Raw genomic sequence first — 6,075 nt, forward strand, 5'->3', positions numbered from 1 at the left:
GGTTATTAAACTTCTACCCCTGTTCACTGGTTGTGTGGTCATAGTATGCAAACATGTCAGATGTCTTTGCTTCTAGGAGGGTCAAAATCTACATCCGCTTTTAGGTTTTCGCTTCACAAGATATGACAACTTTTTTCCTTGAATGACAAAAACGGTGAACGTAATAACACACCTGGACGTTCTTTTTCAGATATTAAAAAAAGGATTGTTGAGAGTCAAACCATTCTATCATTCCACCATTCACATGAGCTCTCACAATGTGATTTATTATCAAATAAACATCATGGAAGAGAGAACAACCAGTTGTATAAAAATATTTTATAACCTCCGATTGAAATTTCGGATGGATACTGTTACTTGCAGATTTCTCAACCCATATACATGACTCAATCTAAGAGCTTTTTCCACTGCAATAGCTCTTAAACGTCGAAAGGGGGTGCTGAGCCACATCAGCTGTGACTCTGTCTGCCCACCCAGGATGTGATGACACAGGTCATATAAGGCTTCTACCGTCATCAGTTCCTGGGTTTTCCAGATCCTATAGAAGCAGACCCATGGCTGTTCTTAGTGTTTCACCGAACAAACGTTCCTCCACTTTCAATAGTCACTAGATCAAATGTCTGCTCTTAAAATTTTAGGGTTTAAACCCTGTCCCAATTACAGTAAGACAATGCCCTTGTCGGACCCACACAACATTTGCATGTCGTATCTTGGCTCTGAACTCAAACCCTTGGCCTGCTACTTCTGGCCCTCGTTGCACCCGAAGGCCACCGGAGCACACAAGTTCTTTTCGACCAAGTTCAGCAGGCCATAGTGGATCTTCTCCACTTGAGGTAAGTCTCCTAACAGAGAATGACCTCTCAAAGGGTCTTCGAACAAAAACAGTATAACAAGGAGAAATGCTCTTCCCCGATGCCGGCCTTTTATGCATTGGGCAAAATGCAATCCAATATTGAAAAAGAGTAAGCAGGAATTTCTGACTACATCACCCTATCCTGGGTAGGTCAATGCCTTATGGCAGGTCATGTTGAATATTTTCAGGATGGCCATGTCAGTCATGAAGGGTGGTCTCGGTTCTGCAGGATGGCAATTCAGTTAGCACTGACCTCCCAATACAGCCTACCTCCTCGCCTCTATAGTCTCCAGCCTTGGCCACCATTCTTATAAAGACAGTGCCCTTCCAAGGTGCCAATTCCCATTTGCTCAGCGCCACCTACGTGCGGATATTATATGAGTGGCAAAAGAAATGGTCCATGCTTGCTTTGATGCAGAACTTCTGGCAGAGCACTTCCATAGAGCCCGAATATTCACCTGCAATGAGGCACTTTTCAGATGTTCTGATGATGCTCGATAAACATTATAGAAGCACAAAACATGATGACTGAGTGGCTGGGATCCTTCTTACAATACCGATGCTGGCCTGTACTTGGACTTACAAAACAATCTCCAGAATGAGACATCCCTTTCCCCTTGGGTCTCCTTGAGAGGATGTTTTTTCCAATATAATACACAAGTGACTACTCGTGACAAAGATAAGATTCACAACTTTCTGGTGCAATGGCTATTATTCCTGAGTAGAAGAGTTCAATAAGGTCAAAGCGTCTGAACTGAAGTCTTCTCTTTCTACAAGAATCAGCTGGGCAATGTAAGAGATGCTAGATCAATGGTGCAATGCAAATATATTACTGCCTATGATGGACAGGCAAGACCTCCCTTCCCTCATGTTGCTGAAATACATCACTATGTTGTTCACTAACGCCTTCCACTGAATGGTTTTGCACGAGTGATGTATTTCAGCAACATGAGGGAAGGGAGGTCTTGCCTGTCCATCATAGGCAGTAAATATATTACTGCCTATGATGGACAGGCACGACCTCCCTTCCCTCGTGTTGCTGAAATACATCAATATGTTGTTCACTAACGCCTTCCACTGAATGGTTTTGCACGGAGTCAAGTAAAGCAGCAAGGGCCAAATTGATTGCCTTTAGCTCCAGTAGATCGATGTAGCATTTGTACCTCACAGCAAAGCAAAGGCCACTAATATTTTCCTAGGTTGTTGCTCAAAGTAAGAAGGTGGGAACCCATCACAACAATAGGTTGGAGCCAATTGTTCTTTCAAAAGAATTCTCGCTGGAAATTGCCTGATAGCACAACTCCGATTCCTCCGGCTTGGTTCCCTACATTTCATGTACTGATGGTAGATCATATATGCCAACAAATTTAGTTACAATGATCTTACAACTACTCTGCTGGAACCTTTCTTTAGGACTCATCAGCTTGGTGACCAACAGATGCTAATGTTGAAGGACATGTTAGTGAGTAGAGCTCCTGTATATCCAGAACATCCAATTGATATTATCTTGGCACGTGAAGACCAACATAGACCTTGAAATCACATGAATGGTGTTGAGGACAAAATTTGCTGAATGGTTCTTGCATTGTTTTATTAACTTACTAAATTGACAACTTCCCATACACTGTGAGCATGCCCTTACAACGCATACTCAACAACGCATATGCCTTGCCTTTAGAGAATATGTCTTTAACACGCAAAATTGTATCCCGCATATGCCTTTACCACGAAAATGTAGGAATTTTGCAGGCGAGTATAAAGTGTGTGTGTGTGTGTGTATGTATGTATGTATGTATGTATATATATATATATATATATATCTGTGTGTGTAAATATTCTCTCTCTCTCTCTCTCTCTCTCTCACTCTCACTCTCTCACTCTCTCACTCTCTCACTCTCACTCTCTCACTCTCTCACTCTCTCACTCTCTCACTCTCTCACTCTCTCTCACTCTCTCACTCTTTCACTCTCTCACTCTCTCACTCTCTCTCTCTCTCACTCTCTCGCTCACTCTCTCTCTCACTCTCTCTCTCACTCTCTCTCTCACTCTCTCTCTCACTCACGTTATAGTTAGGACCATGTTTCCATAGGAAAAGCGTTTTTTACTTGCCTATATCTTTGGTGCCGTTTGAAATCTTCACAAAATAAAAAAAATGTGCCCGGCAGATTCGAGTTGTGCGTGGAAAGTTTCGGGACAATCCGGCAAGCAGGGGCCGAGAAAAAGGGGGGTAAAAAAAAAGTGAGTTTCCCATGTTTATTCCTATAGGAGCTTTGAACACGACTACAGCCTGAACCACTGGACGGAATTGCACAGAATTTGGTAGAAAAGTAGATTTGGTTACAGAGATCACGCTTTCACTTATTCGATGTAAATCTGTTCAGTAGTTGTTGAGAAATTTAAGGAAAACTGTTGGACCTAAAGTCCTAGGGTAGCTTGGCTCAAGTGGAAAGGCCTCATTCCAGAGTAACATGTCGTACTTGCATCCCACTCACCTCAGCACTCCAGCGTACCACCACTAAAAACGACACTACACCAGAGAATTTAGAAAAGCTTTATCTTTCCTTCTATCATGTTTGTCTTTTCCTTCAAATGAAACCAATCAGTTTTTATCTACATCACGTTAGGGTCAAAACATTTCATCGTCACTAGATTGGCATTGCATAAATATCTTAGACCTGGTATGAAATCAAGCGCACCATCTGGTGGTCAAACACAGCACAGCAAATTCCATAGCGCTTTAAATAGAGTTATTAAACCTAGCGCTGCACGTAGCGATTTCATAGCACCTTAAATAGAGTTATTAAACATAGCGCTGCACATAGTGATTTCATAGCACCTTAAATAGTTATTAAACTTAGCGCTGCACATAGCGATTTCATAGCACCTTAAATAGAGTTATTAAACTTCGCGCTGCACATAGCCATTTCATAGCACCTTGAGTAGAGTTATTAAACATAGCGCTGCACATAGCGTTTTCATAGCACCTTAAATAGAGTTATTAGACTTAGCGCTGCACATAGCGATTTCATAGCACCTTAAATAGAGTTATTAGACTTAGTACTGCACATAGCGATTTCATAGCACCTTAAATAGAGTTATTAGACTTAGTGCTGTACATAGCGCTGCATCTGGCAGAACATTCGCACTTAAATTATGGAATGAATAACACGTCAGATGTGGCCCTCCAGCATAACGTAGTGATCCAGGAATCTCCCCGTGGGGCACCTCGTGAAGGGGGACCGTGGTCCAGTTCAGTCACGCTCTGGGGTCGAAGGGGGCCTCACGTTGGATCTCCCTGGGGGAGGGGCGTGCTCCGGGCCTCGTGGGCCTCCCGCCCTCCTCCCCGGAGATTACCTGTGTCTAAGGCTTCGGGCCCGGGCCCACAGATGTCGGCTGGGAGTCCCGCATTGCGGGGACTCCGGCAGATCTCCCCGTCAGCTCCGCATCGGGGAGGGATCCGGCAGAGGCGCGCCCGCAGCCGCCAATGGCAGTGCGGCCTGCGGGGGCGCAGCTCACAGATTGAATCCTGCGGGGGCAGCGGCGCGCAGTCCGCCCCCGTCACGTGACGGTGGATCACTGCTTCAGGCCTACGCGGCCTTCTTTGAACTCCGGCGGCCCTCTCCTCACAGTGAGCCGCGTTGATGAGGCTGCGACGGCAGCGGCGGGGCCCCGGTCCTCCCCGCGGGCCCAAGGATGGCAGGAACAGGCGACACGGCCCATGGCCACGGCGGTAAGTTACCCTCTGGGGCAGCTCCGACGGGGGTGGCACAAAATAAGGGGTGGCGATGTTCTCAGTGCCTAGCACTCCCTTCTTCCTCACACAAATTAAGGGGTGGCGATGTTCTCAGCGCCTAGCGCTCCCTTCTTCCTCACAGCGATGCCCTGGCTCAGGGCAGGTGGGTTGGGAGGTGGCAGTCCACACGCCAGAGGCAGATCAAGATAGGGGGGGCCCAGGCCCAGTCAGGGAAGTAGAAGATAAGGTCGTAGGTGTTAACTCCTTTCCCCGGTTCTCTTCAGGGGTCCTGACTAGGCGGGGAGCACAGAAAGGTTAACGTGATCCCAGGGTCAGAGGCTGACGGCAGGGCTAGGTCACGAGGTAGAGGGCAGTGTCAACCGAGAGGAGAAGAAAGAAGGCCCTAAGAACAGTCAGTTTCCCCCTCCAGCGCACCTACCTCCCCACTCAGGTGCCTTACTCCTGACTACCTCACTTCACACAAAATGGCCGACGCACCTCACCTCTATATATAGCCTGGGCCCTGACTGTCCAGAGTGGCCCAGAAGGTTCTGGAACTCCTCATGTCAGCCTATGGCCCAGTCTCTGAGGTGATAGTTTAGGCCACCATTTTGTAGAGGAGCTTTCACTCTCCCTCCATTTTAGGGAAGCACCTTGCGCCACACCATCAATTAGTGATAATGGGGCACCCAGAGCCTCTAAGTCAACACCAAAAAAAACTAGTGGACAGAAAAATTAGAGGGTAAAGGAAGAAAAATGAGGAGGGGACAGCCAAAGGGCTGGCAGGTCTAACAAAAACCAATTAAGGATATCTGTGTCTCAGGCTAATTTGCAAATAATAATTAGCTGCAGAGCTCTGATTGGCTGCCAACACTTCAACCAGGAAGTGTTGGCTGACAACTTCAGACTTTGCATCAGCTGAGTCACACCCAAAAAAACAGGAAAAAAAAAAGACAAGGGGGCAGGGTAGGAATGTCCCGATTTCCCCCGAAGGCCTTGGTCTTGGGTTTTCCTGGAACCTGTCATGGCGTAAAAGCATTTTTTTATCTTTTTTAATTCACATCGATTTTCACAAAATATTCATGATTACCGCTGTGAATTAAAAAAAAAATGTGCTGGCTCCTGTGCTTGTTTTAATGGTGGCCCCTGGGTGGGCCAGGTCCCAGGGGCATGCAGGACTTATTAAAAATAAAAATGAGGGTTGTGCACGGGCCCCCATCCAAGGGCTTACAAATTCCCCAGGTACCACAACCTCTCTGGGGCTAATTGTAATAAGAAGCGGTCGAGGTGGCTGGACCCGCCCTGAGACCAACACCTCCTTGAGGCTTAATATAAAATGCTTGGGGGGAAGGGGGGCGCATGAACCCCCGGGACCACTACCTCCCCAAGGCTTAAATAAAATGCTTGGGTGGGGGCCGCAAGGACCCCCCGAGCCTGGGGACCACCACCTCCCCTTGGCTATCTTGATAATGGAGCGGGGGGCCCACAG

Source organism: Triturus cristatus, chromosome 6 (genome assembly GCF_964204655.1).
Source record: "Triturus cristatus chromosome 6, aTriCri1.1, whole genome shotgun sequence".
Taxonomy (NCBI): domain Eukaryota; kingdom Metazoa; phylum Chordata; class Amphibia; order Caudata; family Salamandridae; genus Triturus; species Triturus cristatus.